This window comes from Geotrypetes seraphini, chromosome 5 (genome assembly GCF_902459505.1).
Source record: "Geotrypetes seraphini chromosome 5, aGeoSer1.1, whole genome shotgun sequence".
Lineage (NCBI taxonomy): Eukaryota > Metazoa > Chordata > Amphibia > Gymnophiona > Dermophiidae > Geotrypetes > Geotrypetes seraphini.
In genome coordinates, this window is record NC_047088.1 from 181,314,793 (window position 1) to 181,335,709 (window position 20,917).

At 44.5% G+C, this 20,917-nt stretch overlaps 1 protein-coding gene across 9 annotated transcripts in view; it reads right to left on the reverse strand.

The window, feature by feature from the left end:
* The window catches only part of MYO1B (myosin IB), a 423,667-nt gene extending 406,057 nt beyond the window's left edge, over nt 1-17,610 (reverse strand). For 8 of the 9 annotated variants that reach the window (XM_033945231.1, XM_033945228.1, XM_033945229.1 and 5 more), the window contains exon 1: nt 16,847-16,941. The gene's annotated coding sequence lies outside the window, so the exon portion shown is untranslated. Of the gene's footprint in view, nt 1-16,846; nt 16,942-17,487 lie in introns of those variants that run through there. The other variant, XM_033945224.1, reaches the window with a different exon arrangement.
* Nucleotides 17,611-20,917: the final 3,307 nt, after the last annotated feature.

Genomic DNA, 20,917 nt, shown 5'->3' on the forward strand with positions numbered 1-20,917 from the left:
TATCTCAATGCTCCAAATATCTTTTAGACTAGTTTTAGGCTTCTTGTTCAAATATTCCAATATTAATTTATACCACTTGGCAGCCTGATGCCCTAGCAGATCTGTTTGTAAGCATAGGCCCGGCAAGCTATACTGATTATTTAAATTTCGCCAATCAGGGAACCCCTTCTGAATAGCCTGCTTCAACTGCAACTATTTATATGCTTGAGACTTTGTAATGCCGAATGATTGTTGCAGTTGTGAAAAATCAAGCATTTTCACATTTGATAACATCATCTATACCTGTCTGCAGCTAATGCTTCCAGAGGATCTTAGACTCACCAATTTGAATCTTGGAGTTCAACCATAAGGATTGACACGTGGATTGTTGTACTGGTATAGATGTCAAATTGTTAATGAATTTTAATGTTTTCCATGTGGCACAAAGAATACTATTGTCCTTATAAATCTTTGGCAACTTGATATTCAAAATATGGCACAATCGTAATGGGGACATGAGTTGATATTCTAATATCAGCCAGTCCGAAAGATACTCCAAGACTTCAGGAAGTATCCAATACATACCCTGCCGCATTATGAAAGCTTGATGGTATTTATAGAAATTTGGAAAATTTATACACACACACCACCGATTGTGGTTTTTGCAAAGATACCAAGGCTATTCTAGCAGTTTTACTCAGCCAAATAAATTTTGTAAGGATCCCACTCAATTTTTTATAAAAGGACCCTTGAAAAATAAACCGGCAACATACTCATTTGGTAGTAAACTACAGGCACAATCATCATTTTTATGGTTTGGACTCCCCCACCAAGAAAGATGTAATGGATTCCAATGCTCATACATTTCTTTGACTTTCAAAAATAAGGATTTTTCATTTACTGTCATTGTGTCTTCCAATGTTCTCTGAATCATGATACCTAAATATCTTATACCCTCTTCCTTCCAAAGGAAAAGGAATGGATCAAGTAAGCTCTTTACACAATGCACATTTAATGGAAGAACCTCTGATTTTCTCCAATTTATCTTATACCCGGAAAATTTACTAAATCGATCTATCAATTCCAGCAAATGTGGGATGGTAAACTCAGGATTCTTCAAATGAAGCAAGATATCATCTGCATAAGCAGAGACCTTATATTCTCGACCTGCATATGGAATTCCCTGTATCTCCTTTGCCTGCTGAATGGCCAACAAGGGTTCCAGAACAATATCAAAAGTCAAAGTAGATAAGGGACATCATTGTCTAACTCCCCTCTCCAGAGAAAAATGCTCTGAAAATATATTATTAATATATAGTCTGGCGGAAAGGGAACTACCGTATTTTCACGCATATAACGCGCGCGTTATACGCGTTTTTACCTACCGCGCATACCCCTCGCGCGTTATATGCGTGAGCGCGGTATACAAAAGTTTTAAAACATAGTTCCCACCCCGCCCGACGCCCGATTCACCCCCCCAGCAGGACCGCTCGCACCCCCACCCCGAACGACCGCTCGCACGCGCTCCCACCCGCACCCGCATCCACGATCGGAGCAAGAGGGAGCCCAAGCCCTCTTGCCCGGCCGACTCCCCGACGTCCGATACATCCCCCCCCCGGCAGGACCACTCGCACCCCCACCCCGAAGGACCGCCGACTTCCCGACAATATCGGGCCAGAAGGGAGCCCAAACCCTCCTGGCCAGACCGCTCGCACCCTCACCCCCACCCCGAACGACCGCTCGCACGCGCTCCCACCCGCACCCGCATCCACGATCGGAGCAAGAGGGAGCCCAAGCCCTCTTGCCCGGCCGACTCCCCGACGTCCGATACATCCCCCCCCCCCCCGGCAGGACCACTCGCACCCCCACCCCGAAGGACCGCCGACTTCCCGACAATATCGGGCCAGAAGGGAGCCCAAACCCTCCTGGCCACGGCGACCCCCTAACCCCACCCCGCACTACATTACGGGCAGGAGGGATCCCAGGCCCTCCTGCCCTCGACGCAAACCCCCCTCCCCCCCAACGACCGCCCCCCCCAAGAACCTCCGACCGCCCCCCAGCCGACCCGCGATCCCCCTGGCGACCCCCACGACCCCCCCACCCCCCTTCCCCGTACCTTTGGTAGTTGGCCGGACAGACGGGAGCCAAACCCGCCTGTCCGGCAGGCAGCCAACGAAGGAATGAGACCGGATTGGCCCATCCATCCTAAAGCTCCGCCTACTGGTGGGGCCTAAGGCGCGTGGGCCAATCAGAATAGGCCCTGGAGCCTTAGGTCCCACCTGGGGGCGCGGCCTGAGGCACATGGGCCCAACCCGACCATGTGCCTCAGGCCGCGCCCCCAGGTGGGACCTAAGGCTCCAGGGCCTATTCTGATTGGCCCACGCGCCTTAGGCCCCACCAGTAGGCGGAGCTTTAGGATGGATGGGCCAATCCGGTCTCATTCCTTCGTTGGCTGCCTGCCGGACAGGCGGGTTTGGCTCCCGTCTGTCCGGCCCACTACCAAAGGTACGGGGAAGGGGGGTGGGGGGGTCGTGGGGGTCGCCAGGGGGGTCGCGGGTCGGCTGGGGGGGCGGTCGGAGGTTCTTGGGGGGGGCGGTCGTTGGGGGGGAGGGGGGTTTGCGTCGAGGGCAGGAGGGCCTGGGATCCCTCCTGCCCGTAATGTAGTGCGGGGTGGGGTTAGGGGATCGCCGTGGCCAGGAGGGTTTGGGCTCCCTTCTGGCCCAACTACCAAAGGTACGGGGAAGGGGGGTGGGGGGGTCGTGGGGGTCGCGGGTCGGCTGGGGGGCGGTCGGAGGTTCTTGGGGGGGGGCAGTCGTTGGGGGGAGGGGGGTTTGCGTCGAGGGCAGGAGGGCCTGGGATCCCTCCTGCCCGTAATGTAGTGCGGGGTGGGGTTAGGGGGTCGCCGTGGCCAGGAGGATTTGGGCTCCCTCCTGGCCCGATATTGTTGGGGAGTCGGCGGTCCTTCGGGGGGGAGGGATGTATCGGACGTCGGGGGGGGGGCATCAGGCTTTCAGGATGGGGACAGACCTTCAAGGGGGGACAGTGCACAGAAGTCAGGGGGGGTGAACGGAGAGTCGGGACAGCGCACGGAAAGTCAGGGCGGGCGAAAGGAGCGTCGGGCAGCATGCGCGGTATACCCGTGAGCGCGGTATACCAAAGTTTTTGTACATATCATCGTGATTTCTGCGCGCTATACCCGTGTGCGCGTTTTATACGGGTGCGCGTTATTTGCGTGAAAATACGGTATACAAGGTTTGAATCATTTGAATAAAACCAGAACCAATTCCAAACCAATCCATTGTTTGATACATGAAAGTCCATTCTACACTTATCCTAAATAAAGAGAAGACGGTTGCTTGTTGGCTCACAGGTTCCCTCTCAAAACCCATTGAGCCACTTTTATTCTTGGGCAATAAGATCACACCAGTAGACAGCTTCCACAACCTAGGGGTAATTTTGAACTGCAAGCTTTCTTTCCTTCTCCAGATTTCTACATTAACCAAGGTAAATTTCTCCGCCTTTTGCCAACTATGTTCAATTCATCTCCTATCCAGGCACGACACTTTCCATGCCCTAATTCATTCCTTTTTGTGTTTCAAGATTAGATTATTGCAACATTATCTACACAGGGATTCCAGACTACACTATTAAAAAAACTGCAAATTCTTCAAAATGTATCAATCAACTACTTTGTAAGGCTGGCAGATACGACAGAGTTCCTAGACTTTTGAAATCTCACCACTGGCTTCCAGTCAGACAGTGAATCATGTATAAAGTTCTTATGACTTTTAGAGCATATCAGTTTGGAACCCCAGATGATCTTACCTACTTAACTATTTCTTACACATGCAGCTCTGTGCACTAAACATTAATTTTAGAGTCTAATTGTATAGAATTAGTGGATCTGTTTCTTGAAATTCTCCATTGGTGAGCAAACTTAAAGAGTCCTTTTGCTTTCATCATTTTTCCTTTCCTGGGTAAATCACTGGGTCACTTCTTGGATGACCTTGTTCACCTTTTAGTCTCTCACCATCCCCACTCCAAAGCTGATGTTTCCTAAAAACTAAATTTGCACTTCAGGGAAAATCCAGCAGCACCAGGTTTGACATAAGTGATGATTCACTTTGCTAACTTCAATATAGAACAGGAAAATCAAAGGCAGGAAAGCCGTCTAACAGTGAGAAGAGGAAACTAAGGCATCTTTAGCAGATGACTCGGTGGGAACAATCAGTCATTATATTGTCCATACTATTCACTTGTCAAAAATAAAATATGGAAAAAGGAAAAGGTATAGCATATGCAGTCTGTTTCCTTTTCAAGATATTCTCTCATTTACAAAGGGCAGTGAGTCACCAACACGAGTGTCCGGTCCACTGCACCACTGGAGAAGAGTGGCACACTTGGGGGAGGGGGGAAGCTCTAAGTTTTGTTACAAAGTACTATAAATGTTCCTAGACCTTACATATGGTTAATAATCAACAGCAACAAAATGATGGCTTTAGCAAAACTGCTTGCAGCTGTGTGTACAGGACTTGGCACACTAGACATGCAGGAGATCCAGAGAAGGCTTCCATTCAAGTCTCAGTCTAAAGCAGGCTTGTTCACAAGTTCAGTCTTTCAAAGTTCCCTTTAGTCCAGTGGTCTCAAACTCGGGGCCCGGGGGCCACATGCGGCCCGCCAGGTCCTATTTTGAGGCCCTCGGTATTTTTATCATAATCACAAAAGTAAAATAAAACAGTTTCTTGATCATATGTCTCTTTAGCTATAAATGACAATATTATTATTAAGACTTAGCCAAAAGGAAAGATTTATAAACTATAAAGAGTTTTACCTCATGCAAAATTGTAATTTCTTTAATAAGACATTAACTATTTTTTTCTGAGGCCATTCAAGTACCTACAAACCCAAAATGTGGCCCTGCAAAGGGTTTGAGTTTGAGACCACTGCTCTAGTCTAACCTGTGTGGGAGTTCCCTAGCCAGAGGGGGAGCTGTTTCAGTATCAGATCTTCAATAACTCTGTAGGACTCCAGGGAAACTGCCTCTCCCTAGCAATCGAACACACAATATTGAAGCACCACCCACTAATGGCAGGAATGTGGTTCTAGGACTCCTCAACTTAGAGGGAACACTGCTTGAGGGCCGCAAATAGGCTAGGTTTTCAGAGTATCCCATGTGAATATCCATGAAATAAATTTGCATGCAAAGTAGATTATTGTTGTTAGGTGCCATCAACTCGTGTTTAAGTCTTAGCAACTTGATGAATTGCAGATCTAAAAAGAAATCGGTTTTGTGCTAGTCCGCAAAGGTCCTCCAGTGTCAATCCCATTGTTGTTTTCAACGTGTATGGCCATCTGATTGCAGGTCGCCCTCTTCACCTGGTTCCTTCGATCTTCCCTAACATGATGGCTTCCAGTGATCTCTCTCTTCTGATGGTGTGACCATTTAAGATAGTCGTAACTTCATCATTTGGGCTTCGAGTGACAGCCAGTTTGATCTCTTCCAGAATCGATTTGTTAGTTCTTCTGGCAATCCACACCATGCCTAAAATCCTTCTCCAAAATTAGCTTCAATATCACCGGCTATTCATAGACTGGTTCACAATTTAACATCAATAAACACCTTCCAGTCTTACAAGTTATAAATATTTTTCTAATTAATGATCCTCAGAGGGCACCAAAGCCCATTTGGTTACTGTGAAGCAAATCACAATGACCCGATCGTCATAGGATCTTTTATATATTTTTGTATATTTTGTTAAGAAATTTTCATAATTCTAATAAATAGATTTACTTATCTTGATAAATATAATGAATGCTTGGGAGCGCCTATACCAACACGCACATGTTTCAAAATAATTTTCATCAGGGTTGAGGCTCCCACATATGATTAATGTGCTTCAAAGCTGCCGCTTCTCTCCATAAAATATCAGCATGATATACAAAATATACAAAAATATATAAAAGATCCTATGACGATCGGATCATTGTGATTTGCTTCACAGTAACCAAATGGGTTTTGGTGCCCTCTGAGGATCATTAATTAGAAAAATATTTATAACTTGAAAGACTGGAAGGTGTTTATTGATGTAAAATCCTTCTCCAGCACCAAAGCTCAAATGAGTCAATCTTCTTTATGCCTTGTTTCCATAGTGTTCAGCTTTCGCATCCGTGACTGACTACTGAGAAAATGAGTGCGTGGACAAGTCTGATCTTCGTTTGGAGTGTTACCTCATTGTCTTTGAATACTTTGTCAAGAGCCTTTATTGAAGAGTGACCAAGTACTATTCGATTGCATTAATTCCACAAAGGAGGTAGTGAGCATGAAAATCTTTCTCATGTATATTTATTGGGAATATTATAAAATCCTAACCTGTTTACAGCCCTCAAAAATTGTATTTGGATTAGCCTGAAAGCAATAGTTCTTAACTTTACTCCTCAGGGCTCTCAAACAAGTCTGGTTTGCAAAATACTTACAGTGAGCACTTATGTGTATACAGCTACAATGTTTAGTAGAAAAAAAGCAAATGTGCACATTTCTAAGTTATTTGTAAAACAAACCACTTGGAGAACTCCTGAAACCAGAGGTGAGATAGGCTGCTCAGGAAGAGGAAAAAAAACTGTCTCTGCAAATGCATTCCTTTGCCACAAGGGGACGACAAAGATTCTAGTTCATGACAAGTAGATGTAAGCCAACAATATGGTCATCTAAGCAGCTCTTTTTACAAACCATCAGAGCATGTAATCTGCAGCAAGGCCCACATTTATAAAATGAGCCCTGTGGCAAATAGCATGGGTCATTTAAAATAGACACACAAGCTGGTAGTCCTGAAAGTCACAACCTTTCTGTTCAGAAAATAGAATTACATTTCACTGCTCATACTTAATAGTTTAAAACTGTTAAATCCTGCCAAGACAGGATAAGGTGTACTCCAAATTCTTCTACTAAAATTCAGTAAAATAAGCTCATACTGGTGTCAAACTCACTTAAATTTCAGGCCCTACCTGAAAACAAAAAGTACTTTCAGGGGACCAACCAAAAGGGGATGGGTGATTTGCATACTGTTCAATATATTTGCATATTAAATTATGAAAATACTTTTTTACCTTATAAACAAAAAGTTGTCTGCCATCTTTTCTGTGTGCCCAATTAATCTTTTTGGCTTTTTCTTTTGTTGAAGGGAGTGTTAGGGACAGGATGGATTTGATTTAAATCAAATTGATTTAAATCATTTACATCGATTTGCAAAGGAACAATGGGGCTAACTAAGGTCTTTTTCTCAACTCTACATTTTATAACATAAATGTTGCATGTTCTTTGAAGACACAAATTCACAGTTTGAGAAATGCAAAGCCAAGCATCTGTGATATCTTCTAAATAGAAAAACTGCCTGAGACATTATGAATGAAACATAGAAACATGATGGAAGATAAAGGCCAAATGGCCCTCTAGTCTGCCCATCCACAGTAACCATTATCTCTTCCTCTCTCTAAGGGCTCCTTTTATCAAGGTGCGCTACGGGGGTTAGTGCGTCGGACATTTCATCACGCGCTAACCCCTCGGCAAGCCCAAAAACTAATGCCTTGTCAATGGAGGCGTTAGCGACTAGCGCGGCAGGCGGTTTAACGCGCGGTATTACACGCGTTAAACCCCTACCACAGCTTGATAAAAGGAGCCCTAAGAGATCCCATGAATATACAGCCTCACACTACATAATTAAAAACTAATCCTTATTACATAAGAACCTAAGAATAGCCATACTGGGTCAGACCAATGGAGAATCTAGCCCAGTATCCTGTTTCCATAGTGGCCAATCCAGGTCACTAGTACCTGGCAAAAACCCAAATAGTAGCAAGCAGTAGCTTGTTTCATGGTGATTAACTTTTGGACTATCCAATTAAAATATATATATATATAATCATTGATTTTTATTCACCATAGTTGGGGATAAGTGCTGTATGGTGTGGTAACTTGATGTGGGGCCCATTGGAATATTTTATTGCTTCTATATAGTTGTCATAATTTCTCTTTAATTTTTTTCTGATTTCCTTACACATCCAGGGTGGGAATGTATTACTACTTTAATAAAAGTGGGTTATTGGAAGGATAATTGCATTTATATGATTGATTAAGTAAAGGGGGTGGGGGGAAAAGATTACTTTTGAATATTTGTAAGTTCAAAGTGCTTTTCTTGATTTGTTATACGTTCAGATTCATATGTAATGCACTGTTACTACTTGAAAATCAATAAAGATTTATTTAAAAAAAAAAAAAGAGAGAAGGCAAATAGACAATAGGGAAAGAGTAGGAATCTAGGGATGGGAAAAGAAGAAAAATCTCAAAGGAAGAAAATGAGAAAAAGGCACCTAGGCAAGGAAAAGCAGAGAAATAAGGAAGGAAGGAAGGAAGGATGGAAGTGCAGTGGAGGGAAAAGATGAGTGAGACTGAGCAGAGGGAAGGAAATAGTAGAGATCCTGATCAGAGAAGGGGATTCAAGAACAGGAGGAACGATCACCCTAGACTCCACTGTACCTCAGTAACTGCATCCCTGCCCTGCTACAATCATTTTGATATCTTTAAGGGCTCCTTTTACTAAGGTGCGGTAGTGTTTTTAGCGCACACAGCAGATTAGCACATGCTAACCCCGCACTATGCAGCTAGAATTAATGCCAGCGCGGCATTGTCTCTCCTGATGGGCTCACAACCTATCTAATATACCCTGGCCAATGGTGGTGGGGGGTTTGAACCCACAGCCTGAAGGTGCTGAAGATGTAGCTTTAACCACTGCACCACACTCTCCCCTCATGCCAGTTTTTGAGATTTAACTGCCAGTTTTGTCTTTTGATAAAATATGAAGCATCTCTATTACTGGCCAAAGATATTATTTTTAAAACTAAGCATGCCAATCAAGCAAAAGCCAACCAAGATTTTCAAGTGTGGCACAAAATAATCCCAATTTGTCAAAATCTGAGCTTTAGTATTGGGGGAGGGAGGATCATAAGCAGTAAAACCTTGGTTTGCGAGCATAATTCGTTCCGGAAGCATGCTCGTAATCCAAAGCACTCGTATATCAAAGCAAATTTCCCCATAGGAAATAATGGAAACTCAGACGATTCATTCCACAACCCAAAAACTTGATTACAAAATGCTGTATGCTGTGAGTGCTTGAGCTATGGGTAAATTGGGTGTGACACATCTTATGTTCAGCCGTGCTCAGCTTAAGATGTGTGTATGTCGTGCGTGGTTGAAATGTGGGTAAATTGGGCGTGACACTTTTATTACATTCAGCCGCGCTCAGCGTAAGATGTGCACGCTTCAGCTGTGGGTTCTGATGATGTGGCGCGTGATATGTGCTCGAACTGCAAGACAATGCTCGTTTAAAATTTAATAACATGTTTTGCAAAGATACTAAAGCAATTCTTGCATTTTTCCCCAGCCAAATAAATTTTATCAGAATACTATTGCTTTAGTATCTTTTACAAAAAACAATTATGGAGGGTGGGGTAAATTTTCCCAGTTTTTATAGAAACATAGAGTATGACGGCAGAAAAGGGCCGTCGGCCCAACAATTCTGCCCACTCAAAGAACTCTCCCTCCACAAGAACTCTCCCTCTGAGAATTTCCCGGAGCGAACCCACTCCAAGAACCCTTCCTCAACAAGAACCCTCTATTTTAAGCATTTCCCCGGAGCAAACCTACATGTTTATCCCATCGTCCCTTGAAGTCAAGTGTGTTACTGGCCTCAACTACCTGACGTGGAAGACCATTCCATCGATCAACCACTCTTTCGGTGAAGAAGTATTTCCTGATGTCACCATGAAATCTCCCACCCTTGAGTTTGAGCAGATGCCCTCTGGTTGCCGTGAGACCCGTAAGGAAGAAGATATCTTCCTCCACCTCAATACGGCCCGTAAGATATTTGAATGTCTCTATCATGTCACTCTTTTCTCTGCGTTCTTCGGGAGAATATAACTGCAGCCTGCTTAGACGTTCTTCATATGGGAGATCCTTAAGTCCTGAGACCATCTTAGTGGCTATACGCTGAACTGACTCCATTCTCTTCACATCCTTTTGATAATGTGGCCTCCAAAACTGAACACAGTACTCCAGATGAGGTCTCACCATCGACCTGTACAACGGCTTTATGACTTCAGGCTTACGGCTGATAAAACTTCTCTGGATGCAACCTAGCATTTGTCTAGCCTTGGCTGAAGCTTTCTCCACCTGATTGGCAGTTTTCATATCTTTACTAATGATTACACCCAGGTCTCGTTCTGTGATGTTCTTGTTAAGTTTTCACCATTCAGGGTGTATGTTCTGCCTATATAATGCGTCAAGGTATGTATTGGATCCTCCCTGAGCTCATGGAACATCTGCCAGATTGGTTATATCTTGAATGGAAAATTATGTCCCCTATGCTGCTGTCTCATGTACTAAGTGTCAGACTACAATTCAATTAGGCGGTGCTGGGATTGCCTGGAAGAATTGGATGCAGGCAGGTATTCGGACACTAGATGATGTTATGTTTAATGGAAAACTGCTTGATTTTTCACAGCTGCAACAATCATCTGGCATTTTAAAGTCTCAACAATATAGGTGGTTGCAGTTGAAGCAGGCTATTCAGAGTGGATTCTCTGAATGGAAAAATTTAAAAACTTATTTCAGCTTGCAGATCCTCTGCTACCAGACAGATCTAGTAGGGCATCAGGCCGCCCAGTGGTATAAATTGATTTCTGAATTTTTAAATAAAAAGCCAAAAAGTAGTCTTAGAGATATTTGGAGCATCGAGATAAAACAGTATATATCTCATTGGCCACGAATTTGGACTTGGAAGTTGAAATGTACAGCATCAGCATCTATGAGACAAACATGGTTATTTTTATTACATAGGATTTTTTGGACCCCAGTTTGTTTACAAAAACTAGATAGTTCTAAGTCTAATAGATGCTGGCATTGTCATATTAATATAGGGACTTTGGATCATCTGTTATATTTTTGTCCATTGATACTTGGTTTCTGGAAGTCAATTTGTGGACAAATTAATCTCATTCTTGAATCATCTATCCCCTTGTCATATGAGGCGATAATATATGGTATGCTACTTCATGTTAAACCTACTTTAGATAAGTATAAAAGTCACCTTTTTCTGATCTTGACAGGAATAGGGGTTCAACTGATTACTCATAATTGGAAAAACCATGATAGGATTACTTTTTGGTGGGTAACCGTGTGTACCACATACAAGTATGAAAGGATGATGGCAGAACGTTGGGGGACTAATAAGTCCTTTAATGATGTATGGAGTCCATTGACTAATTTTATTGCATTATAATTAGGGATATGTTTGTTTCTTTCTTTTTTCATTAGATTCCATGCACATCCAGGGTGGGTGGATGGGTTGGGGGTGGGAAATGTATTTGGAGGAGTTAAATTATTTCATGATAATACTGAAATTATATCATATGTATTATTGGTTTATAATTAAGATAAGAAGGGGAGAAAATGATGTTTATTGTAATAATTGTATAGTAAATAGTGTGTTTTTGTGCAGTTTTTCTGATTTATCATTTATATTGCACTATCAAAGTTTAAAAATCAATAAAGATTTACAAAAAAATTAATAACATGTTTTGCTCGTCTTGCAAAACACTCGCAAACCACGTTACTCGCTATCCAAAGTTTGACTGTACAATCAAAGCAGTTTACATATTGTATGCAGGTACTTTCTCAGCTCCTAATGGGCTCACAATTGCTTTTGTTATCTGGAACAATGGAAGGTTAAGTGGCTTGCCCAGGGTTAGAGAGAGCTGTAGTAGAATTGAACCCAGGACCCCAGCCTATTGTACTAACCATTAGTCTACTCCTCCATTCAGGTGGAAGTCTTTCAAAAAACGTGTGGCAAACCAATGAATGTGTTCATGCATTCCAACCCTGATAAAAATCAGAACTTGAATCAAGGAACAAAATTCCATTAACAGGAAGAGATATTTTATCCTTAAAACCAGCCACGACATTCAAAACACCATCCAAACCATCCAAGCAATATGGCCCTTCAAGGTGGACCAAAAATAACTCCAAAATTCCTAACCTTATTTTGGAATGTTATCATAGCAACATCATCATAACTTCTCCAGAGAGGTTATTTTGAGAAACCCACATAAATTGCCTCTTTTTGACTTATCTCAATATATCACAGTTACAGAGAATATCTTCTGACTATTTTAACCTAGCAATTTTTACTGAGGTGCCCTTTTATAAAACAAAAAGTACTATATATAGTATATTATATATTAATCTAATCTAATGATTTCTTAATCGTACTTATCCAGTATAGGTTCAAGGTGATTTACAAGATAAGAGGTATCCATGCAGCATCATGGGGAAATAGTATGTCAATGAAGAGAAAGGTTATAAAACCTTATAGAGGAAGTTTACATTTTTGCAAGGGGAAGCCAGTTACATATTATTTATATAAGATAGATAGATAGATAGACAGTCCCCAAATTACAGGCACCTGACTTAAGTATGACTCAGAATTAAGAAAGCGATTGCAGATTCAGGAATGATACATGGCCATATTAAGAACAGTGTGTGGTTGTGCAGTCGGCCCTTTTGTCAGCTGAGAGCAGAGGTAAGTAGCAAGAATCTTAAAATCTACAAGTTCTGAGTTACATGCAAGACTTAAGAACAGCTTTAAAAATGTAACTTGTTCTTAACCCGGGGACTGCCTGCACATACATTTAACAATGGCTGGCACAGAGCAGCCTTATAGCTCTAGTCTGCAGTGCTTTAATAAATGCCAATCATAGCCACGCCAGCCGCAAGAAGGGGTCACTTTTTCCCCTCCCTCTTGCACTGTCTAGACAGGAAGCTAAGAAGTGATTCTTGAGGACACTGCACTACTATTTGAATGAACGATATTGAGATATACTCCTGAAAAATATTAAATCTATTCATGTCAAGTGCATGTATGAACAACCTGTATCTCTGATGTCATAATGCTGTACTACATGCCTTCAACAAAATATTCATTTTGGAATAAAATTCTTCATCTCATTTAAGAATTATAACCAGGCACATCTAGCTACAGAGTTGTCTAATAGTTAGAACAGCAGGCTGATAACTAGGGAAGTCCAAATCAAATCCCACTGATGCTCTTTGTGAGCTTGAACAAATCCCCCATTGCCTCAGATACAAATTCTAGGGCCCTTTAACTAAGAAGGGCTTGGCACTTTTTAACACAGGATTTTCCAGTCCACTAAAGGGCTAGATTCTCAAAAAAACCACATAAAAAAACGACGGGCTGCAGTTGCAGCCGTTATAGTAGTGATTTTTAAAAAAGCGAGTCATTCTCCAAAAAACGCTCATGCAAATGGAAGTGGTAAAAGAACGCTTCTTGAATGCGTGTATTATAGCCTTCCTGGACAGCAGGAGAGATGCCCAATCCCTCCTGCCCAGGGCTGTGGAGTCGGAGGAAATTTCGGGTACCTGGAGTCGGAGTCGGAGTCAGAAGTACAAAAAACTGAGGAGTCGGAGTCGGAACATTTATCTACCGACTCCATTTTTGAACTTGGCATACCAATCACGAGCGATTCTTTCAGCTATAGCACCCACTATATACACAGCATAAATGTTGCGAGCAGCTTCTGCGGCCTTAGAACCTTGATTAAAAGCAAAAAGAAGGTGGTGTCGAAAATGCTCATTTCTCTCAACTTGACATTCCATTTTAACGATCTGAAAATTAACCAGTGCTGTGGAGTCGGAGTCGAGGAGTCGGAATCGGAGGAAATTTCGGGTACCTGGAGTCGGAGTCTGAAGTACAAAAAACTGAGGAGTCGGAGTCGGAACATTTATCTACCGACTCCACAGCCCTGCTCCTGCCACCAACCAACACAATCCCCTGGCATGAGGCATCTCTCCCGCTGCTGAAGGGGGTTGAGGGGTGTTGGTTGGTGCTGCCGGGGGGGGGAGGGGTGTTGTTTGCGGCTGGAGAGCGTGGGCATCTCTCCCGCTGTCCAGGAAGGCTATAATACACGTGCTCAAGAAGCGTTCTTTTACCACTCCCACTAAAATATATATAACTACAATTTATGAGAATCATGTAAATTTTTTTTTTTTTTCATTAGCCATAGTCAAAACGCATGCCACAAGATACACTTTTAACAGCGCTGTCACTGTACTGGCACCCCTGGACCTGTCGCTGATTTTTGTCACCAAAAGCCAACGCCGCTCTTGGAGAATGGCTCGGCGATGTTTAAGAATCCACCGGAGTGCTCGTTTCAATGTTCAAGAGCCCATTTGCATGGGAGTGTTGCAGACTCCAAAGAAGCTCGATAAAGATCATGGCCATTTTGATAATCTGCTGATAAAATGCACGCAGGCTAAACCTTGTGGAACCAGTTTAGCGATCGCCTTAAAGTTTTGAGAATCTGGCCCTAAGCCCATTTATTACATGTCCCTAAAACAGGGCTTTTTAAAATTTTTGCAGGTCCTGTGTTAATTTTTCCAAAGGCGGGTAAGACTTGCGAAATATTAATTTAGAAGCTTTTACCTCCTCTTACTGCATTAACCCCGCATTTTCTAGTTAACACATGCTAATTAAACATGCTAGCTGGATAACACCTCCATGTCCATTCCCCCATGTCATGCCCCTTCCCTAAATAATTACAAAATAATAAATAACACACAATTAGTACAAGTTGACAGGGAAATTACCACAATATGTGTTAAAGTATTCTTTTTTCACAGGTTAAGCAGTTTAATTAAGGGGACCCTTAAACTGAGGCCTCTCCAGTGACATAGAAATACTATTGTGCCTGAATGTAACTTTGAGCTACCACAGGAAAAAAAAAAAAAGGTGTGTGAGGTAAATCCAAAGGTGTGTGAAGTAAATCCAAAATCCCATCACCAATATAACTACGAAGAAAAGGGGTACATCAGTATAGGATGAAAAGGCGTACATCAACCAGTAGCGTAGTCAGACATGGTATTTTGGATAGGCCTGATCTCAAAGTTGGTGGGCACATGCTTCTCCCCCACCCCTTAACTTTCTGCCCCAACACCTGCCCCTGAACTAGTGACTCCCCAACAAATAAAATAAATACCTGAACTGGTGGGAATCCTCAAGCCCTGACAGCTGGAACAGATCCTTCAGAGGCCAGAACAGATCAATTCCCTACTTGCTGCAGCCAGCAGCACTGTTCACATACTGCTACTGTGCCAGTCCCTTCCCTCCCACACATGCAGCAAGTAGGGGATTACCTGTTCTGGCTGCTGGAGGACCTCTTCCAGTTGGCAGGGCTTGGGGATGCTTGTTAGCCATAACATAGGTGCTAGAATTTTGTGTGTGCCTGAGGCCATACTGGGTGGGCCCAGGACCACCCATGGCTACTCCGTGACTTCAACATGAGTGGAAAGGAGTGACTAACAGGGGAGGAATGGGAGAAGGAAGCATGTACTACATATATACCTTACAACTCAACGGACAGATACAGAGGGCATGAGCAGGATCCCTGGAGGTGTGGCCAAAAATCTAGACATGCTACTAGTGTCACTCCCTTTGCATTCTCCCTTTCCTTGCATTTTTTTTTTTCAAAAAGATCACTGGTGCCCCATGCCTTTCCCTCTCCCACATATTAAGCAATCTCTGACAAGAACACCCCCCCCCCAGCAAAATAATGGCCCTCCATACCCAAAACTTCTGTACACTGCTGCAGAACACACAACACAAGATTTCAAAATGCATTTTTTTTAACTAGGTCCTTCCCAAAATGTTTTGGTTTAAAAAAATAAAAAATAAAAAAGGTGAATTGCAGAGAAAGAAAGGATGTTTAAGACCAGACCAATCCCTCCCGGTACAACCTACTGTACTATCAGTTTATCATTAGAAACACAATAGTATTAAATCATTTAACCCAGAGACTAGAATTTACAAGACAAATCGTGAATGGGATTCAAATGCAGTGATTCATACAGTCAACATTCTTAGGGTAGTTTCAGTAGAAGTTTTTGGATTTTTTTTTTTTTGGGGGGGGAGCAATTTATGCATAACTAGAATCTACTCTGTGAGGAGTTACCTGTGCACCACAAGTCAATCCTCATTTAACTTTTCCATATCAGAGTTGACGGAACAGTCCTGCCTTCTCTTGCCACACACATGGAGCCAAGCACAGAGTTCAGTGTGCTATGACCACATGAACATAAAGCCTAGCTGGACATTATCCAAAACAAGCTGCAGGCAGCAAAGCTTAGGAAGTGCCCAGCAACGATTTGTCAGCGCCACACCGGCCACTGTTTACCTCTTGTTCTTTCAGTGAAAAGGTGACTGAGACAACCGATCTCTTTCCAAGAAGTGCCTCCTTCCAGAGCTCCAAACCCCAGATGTAAATTCCCTTTTGTCTGGCTCCCGGGAGCTGAAATGACTCACCTCTCTGTGGGAACCCAGCACCCAGGACAATTCCTTTCATTCAGAGGGGAAGGAGCCCTGCAGCAGCCAAAACTGAACAAAGAAAGCAGAGCCGGGGGGGGGGGGGAGGGGGAATGGGGACAGCTCAGAACTAGGTTTGCCCCTTGTGCACCTAGTGACGGAGCTTGGTTTGCCCCCCACCCCTAATTCAAAGCACAGGGCGCAGCCTATTCCCCCAACCTCCCTAACTTTCCAAGTCTGCAGTAGGCAGCAGGAGAGCCGACCTTCTCCAGCAGGGCACCTCTCTGCCCATTCATGGCTCCAAAGATCTGAACAGCAAACAGAGGCACAAGACCCACCGCCGCTGCAGGACCAGGCTGGAGGCGAGGTCAGAGGTGAAGAGCTCCCCCCCCCCCCACTCCCCCGTGCTAAAGATCAAAGCCGCACAGAGAGACCCACCCTACCTGGCCGTGCCGAGCGCTGTCCCCCCTCACACACAATCCAGAAGCAGCCCCAGCTCTGCTGCCGGGACGGAGAGTGCAAGCTGGCCACCAGCCCCGGGGAGGGGCTCGGGCATGGGGCGGGGAGGGCAGGAAGAGCTGGTAGCCACTTTAAATGCAGGGCTTAAGAACCTCCCAGCACAGCCTGCTATCACTTTAGAACTTGGAACACAATCGTGATCATTTAACCCAGAAACTAAAATGTACTGGAGGCACATTCTGAATGGGATTCATAGTTTGTTGCAATTCGACTTTCTTGTGGGGGGTCACTAGAATCTGAGGCAGGTTTTTTGTGTTGTTTTTTTTTGTTTGGGGGGGTTATTTCATAATAACTAGAATCTGATCTGGGGAGTTAGTTGTGTGCCACAAGTGAGTCCTCATTTAACTTTTCAAGAACAGAGTTTGAAATGCACCGAAAGAAGAGTTCTGCCAACACATTTCTCGAGATTCTCCAGCACGCGAGTTCTGCTCAGGAGAGGAGGGAAATCCAAAATCCTATGATCACAAAAAAAAAAAAAAAGATCCAAACAAGCTGCCAGCAACAGCAAAGCTACTTAGGAAGTGCCCAGCAACAATTTGTCAGCTCTGCAATGGTAAGCGTTTACCTCGATCTCAGTGAAAAAGCGATTGAAACCACCGATTTCTTTCCAAGAGATGCCACCTTCCAGAACTGCAATTCAGATGGAATTCCCCCTTGTTTGGCTTCTGTCGGAGCTTAATGATTCACCTTTCTGTAGGAGCCCAGCATCCGGGACAATTCCTTTCTTTCACAGAAGGAGCCCACCAGCAGCCCGGGCTGAACAAAGAAAGCGGAGCCGGGTGCCCACCTTTCTGGGCTTCCTGGTCGAGCGCACAGCGCCCTCTGCTGGGCATGTGCGGCGCATGGGACTAGTCTTTCTGATCTCTGGTGCTGAATCCACAGTTTTTAGCATCGATGCTTGTGGCCAAGGAAACTTTCACAACTAGAAAGAACTAAAGGTCAACAAACAAATTGTAAGAAATCCCAGTGTAGTAGTCTTGATTGAGGGTTCGCAGCTTTTCCAAACTATTCACAAATAAAACTATTCATTCCAAACAAAAAGTAGCATCTGCAAGGGCCTTTGTTCACCCTCATTGCTTGCCTATCTCAGATGGCCAGAAAGGCTAACCACACTACCTTATTGTAGTTGTACGGCTAGAAATACAGAAACTGGAGAAGTGTCAAGGGCCTGCTCCCATGCTGCCCAAAAAAGTGGTACTTAGACAGCAGCTGCTGTAAGAATCAAATAGATTGATACACTGATTGTAAAAAAAAAATCATGTTTTCATTTGGATATACTGAAATGCTTCTCTAACATTGTTTTAAAAATCTCTTGTGCTTTTTTAATATATCCTTTATTTTCGTGGCTAACAGAAACAATTAACTGGCAGACAAATTTGGGATTCTGTAAACATTTCCAGGGTTTACTGATTCTTTAACACCTGTATATAATAAATGTTAAATGCTTTGATTTTACTACAGAAAGGCAGTATATAAAATTCAATTACTTTTAATGGGAGCCCGAGAGCCTGTGTCGATAGGCAGAATATAACACGGAGCTGGCAGGGCCCGCGTGTCACCCTTCAGCTAGGTTGTTAGGTTAGTGATGGGGGGGGAAGTAGTTGCACAGGGATAGGGTGAGGGGCCTGTCAGATAGGGAAGATTTAAATTGATTAGGAGTTAGAAAAGGGCGGGGAGGCGAGGCTTTAAAGCCGGGACCTTGGAGGACCCGGATCCTTCCAAGGTCCTCCAGGGCAGCTTTTTGCAGCGCACTGGCGGTCTTTTCTTTCTAGGCACCGGGACCCTGGCATTCAGGTTACCTGGGACTGTGGAGGGCTCAGTGGAGCCATCCTCCTTGGTGTGCTGGGCCACCTGGATGGGGGCCGGGTTCGCCTATCCCCCCTTGGGGGGCCGGTGGTCCTGTGCCTAGCAGGGGTTGCGGGTCGGGTTGGGGGACACCTGGGGGAAGTTTCCAAGGTCCTGCTCTTGGCAGGGTCCTTCGTTGGTGCCAGAGCGACCATGCAGCAACAGCTGGGACAGTGTGGGGACCTTCTTCCAGCGATGTTGGCAGCACATCAGAGCGGCAGTGGAGTGGAAGAGCGGTGGAGATGGCAGTGATGGATACCGCCACAGTGGTGGTAGCTGCTGGTGGCGGCGCTACTGGTTCCACATCGGATGTGATGGCTACTGGCAGTGGCGCCACTGATTCAGCGCAGAGGTCGATAGCAGAGGCAGGGATTGCTGCGAGTGGCATCTCTGTTGTACCTTCAACGTCGGGTAATGTGGCACCTGCTAAGGTTGCTGAGAGGAAGAAGTCAAGGGGTGGGGGAGGGATCGGTGTAGGCAGTGGAGGGATACATCGTTATCATTGTCTGGGCCTTCCTCTTCTTCATCCTCTTCTGTGGCTGCGCGCAGCGGGGTTCCTTGCTGATTTCCTTCGTCTGGGGGGGAGATGCTGTTCCACAAGGGGAGGGTCAGGGTGTGCCAGCATTGGTGGCGTTGACGGAACTCTGGGAGAGAGTTCCTCGTGACTTGCGGTGAAAAATCTGGCAATGCTCTTGTTTGGATATCTTTCGACTCATGAAGGGTAGGGCGCACAGGCGTAGTCAGAAAAAGTCAAAACATTCGACGAGTGAGGCCAAGTCATTGCCGATGGTGAGGTCCGTTCTTAATTGGATGCGTTCCATCATGCGGCTGGCGAGTGTTTGGTGACATGCTCATCCGGGGAACTATGATTTGTTGCTCACTTACGCAGACTCGATGCTCAATGCCTACAAGCATTTCGGGGGCTGGGCATGGTTAACCTACGATGAGGCGTTTCAGGACAAGATGGAGGAGAAGAAGTATATGTCGTGGGGCACACAGGATAAGAACATAAGAACATAAGCAATGCCTCCTCTGGGTCAGACCCGAGGTCCATCGTGCCCAGCAGTCCGCTCACGCAGTGGCCCAACAGGTCCAGGACCTGTGCAGTAGCCCTCTATCTATACCCCTCTATCCCTTTTTCCAGCAGGAAATTGTCCAATCCTTTCTTGAACTCCAGTACTGTACTCTGTCCTATTACGTCCTCTGGAAGCGCATTCCAGGTGTCCACCACACGCTGGGTAAAGAAAAACTTCCTAGCATTCGTCCTGAATCTGTCTTCTTCCAACTTTTCCAAATGCCCTCTTGTTCTTTTATGTTTTGAAAGTTTGAAAAATCTGTCCCTCTCTACTCTCTCTATGCCCTTCATGATCTTGTAGGTCTCTATCATGTCTCCTCTGAGTCGCCACTTTTCCAGGGAGAAGAGCCCCAATCTCTCCAATCTTTCAGTGTATGAAAGGTTTTCCATGCCCTTAATCATTCGTGTCTCTCTCCTCTGGACCCTCTCAAGTATTGCCATATCCTTCTTAAGGTACGGTGACCAATACTGAACACAGTACTCCAGGTGCGGGCGCACCATTTCCCGATACAACGGCAGAATGACTACTCTCGTTCTGGTTGTAATACCCTTCTTAATAATACCCAACATTCTGTTTGACTTCTTCGCGGCTGCTGCACATTGTGCTGTTGACTTCATTGTTGTGTCCACCAGTTCACCCAAATCTCTTTCAAGGTTACTTCCCTCTAATACTAATCCCCCCATTTGGTAGCTGAACATCGGGTTCTTTCTCCCTATATGCATGACCTTGCATTTCCCTACATTGAAGTCCATCTGCCATTTATTCGCCCACTCCTCCAGTTTGTTTAGGTCCCTTTGTAGGTCCTCACACTTTTCCGCATTTCTAACCCTTCTACAGAGTTTAGTGTCATCCGCAAATTTGATAACTTCACACTTCGTCCCCGTTTCCAGGTCATTTATAAATACATTGAACAGCAGCGGTCCGAGTACAGACCCCTGCGGAACTCCGCGTGACTTTCCTCCAGCCTGAGTAGTGACCCCTCACTCCAACCCTCTGTCTTCTGCCTGCCAACCAGTGTTTGACCCAGGATGTTAATCTGTGGCTCACTCATATGTCTTCCAAGTCCGTGAGTGT